At 43.5% G+C, this 12,904-nt stretch overlaps 1 long non-coding RNA gene across 1 annotated transcript; it reads left to right on the top strand.

Moving 5' to 3' along the window:
• The first annotated feature begins 11,746 nt into the window (after nt 1-11,746).
• LOC118751441 lies at nt 11,747-12,904 on the top strand. The gene is made up of 2 exons (XR_004994520.1): nt 11,747-12,157; nt 12,217-12,904. It is a non-coding gene; the product is annotated as an uncharacterized LOC118751441 (long non-coding RNA).

Here is a 12,904-nt window from a genome sequence, read left to right as displayed (position 1 = left end):
TTGAAAGCTGAGTAAACAAAAAAGAAGAGCATGTCTGCATTTTCAACTTATTAAAATTATCGTAACGAAATTATTTAGTTTTGTAAGTATTTTTGTACCCGGCCAAGAGCTTTTGTTTCGACCATCATGGTATCACTTTATGTCGGCGAAATCTTATAGGCGTAGTTCGTCGTTAGGGCAACATAAGCTACGTATTCTTTTGCTCAGGACTGGCATCGAGTCAAACCTTGAAACCAGAAACCTACACCTGCTACGTATGCCGGAGACTAACATCTAAACTCCACTTCAGTTAGGTGCAATGGATCTTAGAACCTACTCGGGCACCGTAGTGGGCCACGTCATTTGTGGCCCCGTGATGGTACCGGTCCCGCTTAACACCCAGGCAGCCTCCACGGCTCACCGGAGCTCACCTGAGCAACACAACCCATCACGCTCACCACCTAACATAACACACACACAACTACACCCCCATCTACTCGCTGCCGCAACCCACAAGAAAGGACAACCCAACAGCTGGTAGTTCTTCAGACATTCTGTTCGGTGTGTTGGTCCGGGATATATTGTAATACGGCATCAGTTAAATATAACTCTTGCCTTGGTTGGTGCAACTTTAGGGCATGTTCAGGACCGCGCATCTGACTAGAATGGATGAGCAAGTCGCTCTTTGAAGAGCTGCGCAACCGCAAATTCCTTACCCGACGCCACCACAAGACATCGCCTCCACGACAGTCGGATCTACGTAACCGGAACGGCTCAGATTTATATCTTGCCAAGGAATGTCTTTCCAGCAACACTCCCCAAAAATTCTTCACGACAGTCGGGTCTACGTAACGACCCAGATTAATATTTGGCCAAGGACTGTCACTCCAGCAACACTCACCAAAAACTCTTTGGGGAGTTTGTAAGCTGCTACAACAACAACAACAATCGCCCTGTACCTATCTATTGTGGAGTTCATTACGTACCACACCCTGCTGAATCGCCCTATCGAAGCAGACATGGACCCCAGGAATACCATCCTAGAATGTCAAGTTATACCTATCCGGTCAAGCAATGTCGATCTCGAAATATTTAACGTGTATATATCAGCTTTCACCAGCTGCCCTGTAGGATATCACCCTTAAATAGGCGCACTGCTCAGAGGTAAAAACCGTATAGTAGTCGGCGACTTTAACGCGCACCACGATCTTTGCCATTCAAGAGTGTCAAATGATCGTAGGGGAACACACTTGGCTCAGCATATGGACGATTCGACATTCTGCACAATGAACGATGACCCACGCATCAGGATTATGGGCAGCTGCAGTAGCTCGCTTGATATAATAATTGGTAAGCGCTGGTCTGATAAACAGCATAACGGGGGGATCTATGGTGACCTTAGCATGAGGCAATCTGCCCATAGTCATCTCGATTGATAAACCTGCCAACTTTGCTTCCGTGGAACACCGAACCTACGTCAACTTTTCCAAAGCTTATTGGAACGGCCCCGCGGAAATTACTGAAAGCACCTTCTTTGCCCTCCCCTCACCAACCGACCTGCACGTTGGTGAACGTAAGTTCTGCAGGGTTGTCACTGCCTCTACAGCCCGCTTCATCCTGCCACGATCTATTTCGGGTCCCCGTCCGAATTTTCCTGCCGAAGCGGCGGTCCTAGCTGATGAGCGTCAGGACGATCCCAGAAATCCCCGCAATAGGGATCTCAATACGGAAATTCGGCAACTTGTGAACGTACATAAGCGGAAGAAGTGGGAAGAGTATCTGAAGACTTGTAACTTCGCCTCTGGTGTGTGCAAGCTTTGGCCAAAAGTGAGGTCACAGTTTAACCCGATAAAGCGCGACGGCAGAGTCGAAATCTCTTTCGGCGACCGCGCCTCGCTTGACCCGGAGCGATGCGCTAGCTACTTTAGCCGACAGCTGACGCTGCATCCTCCGGCTGACAAAGCCAAACGTCGAGTGACCAGAAGGCTGCACAACCTGCCAACACCTTGTGCACCTCGTGTTTTTACCAGCGGTGAAGTTCGGCTAGAGAGAAAGTCTCCAAAGCCATAGGTCCCAATGGAATTTGAATGCTGATACTGAAAAATGTTGGTCCTGCGGGAGTAGGCCTGTCTATGGCCACTCTCATAATCCCGGCCATCTGGAAAATGGAAAGGGTGGTCCCACTGCTTAAACCGGAAAACAGTCCAAGAGAGAGTCATCATCCGATAACTCCATTCCCCGGTAGCGAAGACATTTGAGGCCTTGCTACTCCCGTACTGTACGAACCACCTGACCCCAGCGAGGCAGCAGCATGGGTTCTGAAAAGTGCACAGTATAAAAACAACACTTAACCATAAACACCCAGATAACACGTGGCCTAAACTGAAACCGCCCTGTGAGAGTGCATTCGTAGAAGCGTTGGATCTGGCAAAAGTGTTTGACACCGTCAGTCACCCCACGCTAATACATTGACGCTTCCTTTCTCCCACAGGGCTCAAACGGTGGTATTCGAATCATCTGAGTGATCGACATTCGTCAGTCAATTTTAGAGACAAAACCAGCAAACCGAGAAACACATACAGACGCTGCAGACATGCGAAACGCGACAGATACCTTGTGATGTCGCCTCAACACCACCTACACGGCGAGGCCCAGATGCTTCTTATCAGGGAGCATAACAAATGCTCTGCAAGCAGCTCCTAGTATGGTGACATAGACGCGTGCACCCAAACAGACACCTTCTTTCAGCAGATCCCTCGCCAAGGCATGTTAGGAAGCATCTATGCGAACTGACGGACGAAATCCAGAGGGTCATAAAACCTCAGGACCGGAGTACATACCTACAGGCCAAACCACCACGCCACATGGACGCAACAGAGCTTTGCCTGCTTCAGGAGACTCGCACCACAATAGCCCATCTTTCTTCTGACTACTACAGCAGGCCAAACTCGTACCTGCGCAGAGTGAATGCAGATGGACTCACGACATCTCTTCGTATACTCCCAAAACCGCACCCATCTAACGCCCCTGCCCCTATGGGCAGACCCAGTGGAAGTTGCAAACTTTCTGTGCCCGACGACAACCGTGATGGACAAGCCGATCCGAGCGGGGTTTAGTAACCGTTATAACAACAATCTCCTACAGCAGCCTACACAACAAATGCCCGTCAGGCAGATATTTGGGGAATCCCTCCAGAGGGTCAATTCCCGTTCTGCGTTACCGTGAAGTGATAAAAATAACACCTTCACACCGCATTTATTTCGGTGTTAATTTTATACAGAACGTGAATTGACCCTCAGGTTTCAAGGATAATCGTAACATTGGTGTCAGAAGTGGGATTGTTAAATAAATCCCGAAGGATAAACTTTTGAAAATGGCAAAAATTCAAAACCTAAAGATCGACGAGCTCAGGAGTTGGAGGAGCGAAATTTAGCAACCTCCGAAAGAAAAGTGGAGTTACTATCACGGCTGCGAGAGGATATGGAAGCAGAAGGCATCGACGTGGACAAATACGACTTCCAGGGTAAACTCGACGATGCATCCGCAAAGGACGAATAGAAGGATGAGACTGCTTGTTCGTCGAAGGATGTGCAGCAGACAGCCGGGAAGGATGAAGAACAGCAAAAGGCTCCTTCCTCATTAACAGCTATGGATATGAACACGTTATTGACTGCAATTTCATCACAGCTATAAGCGCAGAGATCGCAGTTGTCTTCAGATGTCCCATCGAAGCTGGAAGCACAGAAAACGTACATGTCATCGCAGCTGGAAGCACAGAAAACATACATGTCATCGCAGCTAGATGAAAAGATTACTCAGCTACAGGAGAATTCAAAGATAACGCGGAACTCAGAGAGAGACAGGATAAAATCGAGGAGCTACAAGATAAAATCGAAGCGCTTATTAAGGAAAAACAGGACAAAGTCCAAGCTAAGGTGGATGAGCTTGAAGATCGTCTCCGATAGTTTTCCATCGATAGTTTTCCAGCTCTAAGGAGGAACCAGGAGTTGTTGGCTGCGGCGTGTGGGTGGTGGTGCGGTTGTGTGTGTTTTGTGGTCTGTAGCCGTTGTGGTGTGGTCTATTGTGTTATGTTGTTGTGCTGTGGTGTTTGTGTGGGACTGCTCAGGTGGACTGGGGTTAGCCGTGGAGGCTGCTCTGTTAGAGCAGCAGGGGGCCACAAAAGCCGTGGTCCACTGCCGATGTGTCCGTAGTCCTGAGCAGACTCTGAGGTGACTCCACCCCTCGCAAGCATTGCACTTGACAGAGGTGGAGTTGTGGTAGTCGTCTCTGGCATACACAGCAGGTGTAGGTTTCTGGCCCTGGGTTTGAATCGATGCCAGCCCTGAGTCGGAGAAAACGTAGCGAATGTAGCCCTATGGACGAACAACTTCTGAGATACTTCGCCGACCTAAACGGGGTTAGATCGCCGAAACAACAGCCCTTGGTCGGGTAAAACCCGAGTCATTCCGGTACGTAGAACCGGCTGTCGTGGGAATTGTCATATTGTCCGGTGTAAATGCGCCGTAAGAAGTACCGCGACGAAAATCTAAATTCGCCATCAATACCACCTTGTCGTGACCTATACATAAACGGGTTCATTTTTGAATTCATGAAATGAAGAGTTCATGAATTATGTCGTATAAACGTTGTATATATAAAATTAAATATCAATTTAAAGGTATTTCTCTGCTCTTTCTAATAAACACATCACTTAAGGCCGGTTATTCAATGTCTGGTTCACACTAATCTCCGGTTAAACGTAGTTATTGACGTTACCGACTCCCTGTTATATGCATGGAGGCAAAGACGTCGATAACGATGTTTAATCGCAGATTAGTGTTAACCAGACATTGAGTAACCGGCCATTAATATAATTAATTAACGCTATTTTTTGAAAAAAAAAATACGTTTTTATTAAACAAAAATGTTTATAACTTAGTTTTTTGGTTTTTATCGATATATATATATATATGATATATATACTTATCAATCAATTATCTTTCGAACCATAACGGTCCAATAGTTTTCGAAATAAAAGCTTTTGAAAATCTTGAAAATTCCACCTTTTAACCCCGCCCCCCACCTTAGCACCGCCCCTATTAATTTGCACCAAAAGAATTTACACCTTTTAAATCAGTAGAAGGGAGCGGACCGCCCTCACTCTTAATTTGCACTTATGCCCCTTTCGTAACCGCAGAACTCCACAGGCGAACACCGATGGCCTACCAACTGTCATTTTGACGAGCAATGTGATTGCAAGTTTTTGTGTGTGGGCACTTTGATGTCTTGAAATAAGCATTTGCCGCATGGCGCCACCAGACAACATTCTCTCAATTTCGCTGTTTAAAAACATTTAAATCTTTAAAAAGCTTGCTGAATAATTTCCTAAAACGTAATCATAAATAATCCAATAGGGAACAGATTTGTATTTTGATTTACCGCCCAATTCTGTGTTTTCTTGATAAATTTTTTGTAAAGAAATTTTATCAAGATTTTTATCAAGTAAAAGCTTCCTTCGCATTCTGTGTCAATATTTATAAAACAAAAAGCTCTACGATTTCCACATGAGTGGAACTGATTTCATTGTCACATATGAAAAATATGAATTTAAAAGCAAAAAATCTTTTGACTGCCGTAGCCGAGTAGGGAGAAATGTTGACTATAATTCCGTGTGTCGCAGGTTCAAATGCCGGCACATGGAGTATTTAATTGTTAGAAACAAATTTATTAATATACAAAATTTATACATTTCACATGAAATTTCAATTTGCCAATAGCATTTTCAATCTTGATAATTTATCAAGAAAAGAGCTTTTGATTTCCGTGCTAGAATACCAATTCTTGATAAATAATAATAAATTGACAAATTATAAAGATTTTCAATTTATCAAGTTCACAGAATCGGGCTGTTAATATCAAAATTTCATCGATGTTACCACCAGCACGCTTTCTTTCAAATGAAAATATGGCTGCCAAACTATCGAATTGCCTGCAATAGATGTCAAGCAATAAGCGCTGATGTCTATTTTGGTTACTGCGTGTTTTATAAAAATGTTTTGTATATAAAAATGTATTGTGCAAATGAATATTTAACATTTTTCAAGCGTATAAACGCAAATGAAAATTGTGGTTTTGGCAACTTTTCTAAGGGGTCCCTAGGGAACCATAGGGGACCTAGGTGGTCGGGGGTTGCATTTTTGTCAATGGCGGTTAATTCCCTCTCCAAAAAGGTGGGTTAGAGGTGCCACGCCCACTTACCTTTCGCCCACCGCCCCTTTAACGAACGGCCATAAAGGAAAGCCAACCTGTTATCAGTTCGTCGGAAAATTTTTTTTTCTTTATGTATGTTACCGCATAACTTTGGACCACGTCCATACCACGTCAACCGATTTCGATAATTCTTTTTGAATAGGGGGTTGAATAGGACCCCCTAATTTCAAAAATACCCCTCCCCCCTTTTTCTGGCAACCCTATAGTTCTTATATAATTTATTGTTAAAGTTTTCATATAAACGATGAATAAGATAGCAAAATAACATAAAACTTAGTGCTGCCAGACTGAAATTTTGAATAATAGCGGATTTTTAATACGGAATTTTTACTTAGTAGAATTCTCCTTTCTGTGCTGCCGAAGAAGGGGGGGCTGAACACATTTTGCAGATAACACCTTTCTGCGTAGGCCGCCTTGGGCCGCACTTACGGATTATAACTCTCACTACGTAGAATTCTCCTTTTTTTGTTGCCAAAGAAGAGGGGCTGAACACCTTTTGCAGAGAACACCTTTCTGCGTAGGCTGCCTTCGGTCGCACTTAGGGATTATAACCCTCACTACGTAGAATTCTCCTTTCTGTGTTGCCAAAGAAGAGGGGCTCAGCAGCTTTTGCAGAGAACACCTTTCTGCGTAGGCGGCCTTCGGCCGCACTTAGGGGTTATAACCCTCACTACGTAGAATTCTCCTTTCTGTGTTGCCGAAAAAAGGGGGCGGAACACCTTTTGCAGAGAACACCTTTCTGCGTAGGCGGCCTGTGGCCGCACTTAGGGATTGTAACCCTCACTACGTAGAGTTCTTTCTATTGTATTGTTTTGTACGGTATGGCAACACATCTTATGTGTCAGTTTGCAACCATGTGTTATTGTATCATGATTGTAAATATGGGTGCAATGCACGGTGCAGCGAACAGATGTGGCGCCGTCAGTGGTACCGCTACTTTGGTTTTGCCGATTTTGACAGTTGTGGTAACTTGTAAACAAACCTTTGTTTACAAATCAGCGAGAGAGAAATTTAATTATATGTGAAAAATCAGTTTAAATTGTGTTAATTTGCAAATTGTGAGTGATTTTTGAGTTGAAGACTGCGTAAAAACTAATAAAATGAAGTGCTGTGTGTTAAATTGCGACAACCGTCAAGATGCAAGATGCGTAGATGCAAGTGTAGCGCTGGGACGAATCGCTGCATTTTGTGTACATAGGGCACGGCAAAGCCGTTCCCGAAATGTTTCTTTATTATTACACTAGCAATTACCCGGCGTGCTTCGCTGCGCCTTAAATGTATTTTTGTGTTGTAACTCTCCCCCTAAGCTCTTATGGCCTCATTTACAAAATATTTTTAAAGAACTTTATGAAGTTAGATTTAAAAAAATCGATCTATGAAGCATTGTTTATTTTTTTTTTGAGTTAATATATTTTCGAAGGTAATTAGAAAATATGTAAAGAACCGACTTTCTCTTGGAAATTTAATTTATAATCTTATAACTGGAGTCTACTATGGCACCCTTTCCTCAAACGTGTATTGATTCAATATTCAAATAACGTATATTTATATAATTTGAAAAAATCTCCCTACTATACAAATATGTACAGCAATATTAAATAATATTTTCAAATGTTGTGAGAGGGAGTAACAAAACAAAATTACTTTTAAGGCGCAGCGAAGCACGCCGGGTATTCGCTAGTGTCACATGAAATTAACTGAGCAAAGTACAATGAATAGCTGTTAAACAATGGCACCATCTACTTTAAATGAAACATACTTATTTTCGTGGGGGATACTCACACACCATATACTTTTCTATTGAAATTTTTCCTGAATTTTCCTAGCTATAAACCTCCAACGAATGCAAAACCGTGAAAATCGGTTCGTGCGTTCTGGAGTTATAGCGTCAGGAAGGAAAACCCTACTTATTTTTATATTAATTTTTATATTAAAGAAGATTAAAGAACTGTCCGCATTACTCAATTTTATTTTTCACTAAAACGGTATTCATGAATTTTTTATTTTTTTTTTTATTTGCTTCCGCATACTTTTGACATAACAGCTTTCATTTTATGCCGATATTAAACAAATACAGCCTAAGTTTACCCGGGTCCACGTTTTGGTCTGTATCTCGTGACCCAAGTCACCCAGCTATATGAAAAGTGCTCAATCTTAAAGCATTCATGAACAGCTTTCATTTGATACCCATATTAAACAAATACACCCAAGGTTACCCAGGTCCACGTTTTGGTCTATATCTCGAGACCCTAGTCACCCAGCTATTTGAAAAGTGCTCTATCTTAAAGCATTCATGAACAGCTTTAATTTGATACCCATATTAAACAAATACATCCTAAGGTTACCCGGGTCCACGTTTTGGTCTGTATCTCGAGACCCTAGTCACCCAGCTATATGAAAAGTGCTCAATCTTAAAGCACTCATGAACAGCTTTAATTTGATACCCATATTAAACAAATACATCCTAAGGTTACCCGGGTCCACGTTTTGGTCTGTATCTCGAGACCCTAGTCACCCAGCTATATGAAAAGTGCTCAATCTTAAAGCATTCATGAACAGCTTTCATTTGATACCCATATTGAACAAATACACCCAAGGTTACCCAGGTCAACGTTTTGGTCTATATCTCGAGACCCTAGTCACGCAGCTATATGAAAAGTGCTCTATCTTAAAGCGTTCATGAACAGCTTTAATTTGATACCCATATTAAACAAATACATCCTAAGGTTACCCGGGTCCACGTTTTGGTCTGTATCTCGAGACCCTAGTCACCCAGCTATATGAAAAGTGCTCAATCTTAAAGCATTCATGAACAGCTTTCATTTGATACCCATACTGAACAAATATACCCAAGGTTACCCAGGTCCACGTTTTGGTCTATATCTCGAGACCCTAGTCACCCAGCTATATGAAAAGTGCTCAATCTTAAAGCATTCATGAACGGCTTTCATTTGATACCCATATTGAACAAATACACCCAAGGTTACCCAGGTCCACATTTTGGTCTATATCTCGAGACCCTAGTCACCCAGCTATATGAAAATTGCTCTATCTTAAAGCACTCATGAACAGCTTTAATTTGATACCCATATTAAACAAATACATCCTAAGGTTACCCGGGTCCACGTTTTGGGGCCACGCCCCCTTTATATATCAAAATATTTTTTACCCTGTGACCATCCCTGGAAGATATCCAGTGCGTGTGTAAAATTTGGTTACGATCGGCTTATTCGTTTAGGAGCCAAGTGTGTCTATAGGTACATACATAATTTGAATTTTATATATATAGATTAACAGCATTTCCTCACAATGAGTGTGCTTCTGCTCCAAGCAGCCTCCATTAGCAAGTTAACTAATCAATCCCGCGGAGATGCTGCCGCAGTCGTAATTGCAAAGCAATGGAGTGCACTAAAACGTTTGCTGAAGCAGCCTCAATTGCAAAGCAATGGAGTGCACTAAAATGTTACCTATTCTCTAATAGATTAGGTGAAAAATGCAATATTTTCGCGTTCAGCTAAATTAAAACACGTTTTTCGCTGTAAAGTGAACTGTTTTGGAAGTTTTAACTCGTTCTTCTTTTCGCTCTATTCTTTGTTTACTTGTGGTACACAAATGTCAACGCCCAGGACGGCGCAATCTTGTATTCTATCATTCTTGGGTGCAATGTCCCTGCAAAAATCGCGACTACTCCATGCATGCGTGTAAAGAGAACTCCCTAAGGACCAAGGAGTACACCAAAATTAACCACAATTCATATAAAGAATATGGCCCAATTAACATTGCGATGTCCTAGGGCAGGACCATATACTCCATCCCTGCATTACATCAGAGTAGCACAAACCTACTCCAACATATTAACAATAGCATTGTTGTTATATTTTTTTTGTACACGCTTTTGTTCTTCACTTCTCAGATGTTTTTTCGAAATCAATAAAAACCAAAAACAAAAATTAAAAATTACATGTTGCCTATGACGGCATTCGAACCCGAACATGCTAACAACTAACAGCGAACACCTCTACACCTTCAGCTCATTCCCACGACAGCCGGTTCTACGTACCGGAATGACTCGGGTTTCACCCGACCAAGGGCTGTTGTTTCGGCGATCTAACCCCGTCTAGATCGGCGATACCCACCAATCATTATCCGTCCATGGAGCAATACCTTGCAGCCGGATTGCTCCGCATCCTTCTTCTCCGGGCGGGCGTAGAGCCCAACCCCGGACCTGAAATTTACTTCTGCTGTGTATGCCAGAATCGACTCCACCCGAACTCCACTTCGGTTAGGTGCAACTCCTGCAACGGGTGGAGTCACCTAAGAACCTGCTCTGGCCTTAGGTCTCACCGGGAGTGGACCACAAACTTTGTGGCTCCCTGTTGCTCAAGCCAAATGGCACAATCAGCCTCCACGGCTACCCACTCGCGTAATGCACGGGTGCGACCCAGCACCCGAAGAGCCTGCACAGCCCCTAGAAGCTCCCCTGAGCAACAGCAAACCTCCCAACACCCCCCAACCACACAACCTACCGACCGGTCCTACTCGCGAGCGCGAGTCAACCAGCAGCTACTGGTTGCCCACACCATCTGCTCCGTGTGCCAGAACAGAATATACCGGAATGTGACATCAGTCAAATGCAACATATGGCTTGGCTGGTGCCACTTCCGGCTATGTTCTGGTCTACGCACCACTCGCGAGTGGACAACAAACTACAGCGCCCCTTGCTGTAGTGCACCGCCGGCGCAGACAACGCCCATATCGCAGCCACCTACCATCAGGCTGCAACAGCAACTGCGTCAGGCGCAACAGGCCCAAGGTAGGCCCCACACTTCCCTCACCCCCCGTATCGCGACCAGCCTCCCAAGGCATATGAACGTACTCCAACTCAACTGCAACGGACTCCAGAGCAAGATTGAGGAGATAGCAGTCTTCATGGGTCGGCACGGCATATTGATAGCTGCGGTCCAAGAAACGAAGTTGCACAGCAACTCAACTCTGTTGGGTTGCGCCGCCTACAATATGCTCCGTAAAGATCGCGAGCGAGATAATGGTGGAGGACTAGCGTTCATTCTACACCACACAGTGCAGTATCGGCTAATCGAAGAAGACATCGACCCAAGGGACACTACCCTAGAATGTGTCAGGGTATGGGTGTTCCCCACGTTGGGCGTTTGCCTAAATACCACAGTAGCTATCCCTGGACCACCTGAAAAGAGTTAATGCCGATAATAAATCATTAAAATTAAAATTCCATGTTTCATTTACTTACCCAGCGCTCCATTTATTTTTTTTTGTTCTCATGAAGAAACGTCAAACAAAGCAGAAGGTCAAAAGGGAAATTATGAAGCTTTTGATGGGCAGATGTTGCCAGACGAAAAGTTGTAGTTTGGAGAGTTTGGGGAAAATCCCGTGGAGAGGGATAGCAATAGGGTGCGCGATACCACGATTGGCCGGGTCGTGAACAATGAAGAAAGCGGAAAGAACGGTGATTAGAAGACATGGAGGCCTGACAAATAGCGTATAAAAGGGGTCGGCTGAGTTCCGTAAGAAAAGAATTGCCGGTGTCATTGCAACGTACAGACAGTGCGCGCTAGTTGAGCCTTGTCTTTTTTTTAAAAAAAGTCCAGTAAAGTCCAAAAATTTTCTTTAGTGAAATAAAAATAAATGCTAAATGCATTTTTTTTTTAAGTCGCGAGTTGTAAAAACAAAAAAATAAATAAATTGTGAGGAGTGTAGGCGAAGAGCCCACGATCACCTCTAAGCGCCCGGGAGAACGTGGTCATCAGAGGCAAGAAGAGGGAGAAGCCTTTATTATACTTGCCAAGGCAGGAGGATTGGCCATCAGCGGTGACGACCATATAAGGCCCAAAGCACAAAACCCGTGGAAGAACCCGCCCCCCCCCAGCGACACGTAAGTGACGAAAATATTTATTTTGTCAGGTGTTAGTGAACATTTTTGTGTGTCCCTAGTGTGCCAGGAGATAAGGTGAACCACGCCAGAGTGAAGGCGAAAAGGGTACGGCACAGTTCGCTGGTGAGTGCTAGGCTTAAGTATCATAAAATTCTATGCAAAAGCTTTTGCGCGAGGGAAATATCTACCCAAAAGGATTTTTTTTAAAGCTCGCAACGAGGAGCAAAGATTCAGCCTTCCGGTTTGTGTAAGGGGTCAGTCGAGACCACCACCGGCATGTTATAACCCAATCATTGGGATTAGATGATACACTGCGCGTCCCAAGTATAGTCCGAGAAATATTAATTTTTTTGAACATTTCATTATTTGTAATATATACGTTCAGGCATTTGTGTTGCGTAGATAATTTGTTAATAAGTTTGTACGTATTTATACTTTCGTTTTTTTTTATTGTCTTTGTGCCCGCCAGGCAAGAAGAACCCAAACAAAAGGGTAAATTGTAGTAGTTTCTGAGCGGGGAATATCCGGCTCCCGGAAACCCTTCACACCATCCGAAAAGAGCTCTTGTAGGTAGGGTGGCAGGTTTTTATATTGTTTGTTTGACATACGTGTATAAACGGTGATCGATTTGATTGGTTCCTTTTTGTTGTGGCGGCCGGAAACCGATCATAAAATTCATTCATTTTGTTGTGTGTAAATTCCTATGTTTTATAATAAATTTTAACGTGTATATGAAAGAATTTAAAA

This window comes from Rhagoletis pomonella, unplaced genomic scaffold (assembly GCF_013731165.1).
Source record: "Rhagoletis pomonella isolate Grant_MI unplaced genomic scaffold, Rhpom_1.0 Rhpom_scaffold_00001, whole genome shotgun sequence".
Classification (NCBI taxonomy): domain Eukaryota; kingdom Metazoa; phylum Arthropoda; class Insecta; order Diptera; family Tephritidae; genus Rhagoletis; species Rhagoletis pomonella.
The sequence above is the reverse complement of the archived record's forward strand: the minus strand, read 5'-3'. Positions and strand labels throughout refer to the sequence as shown.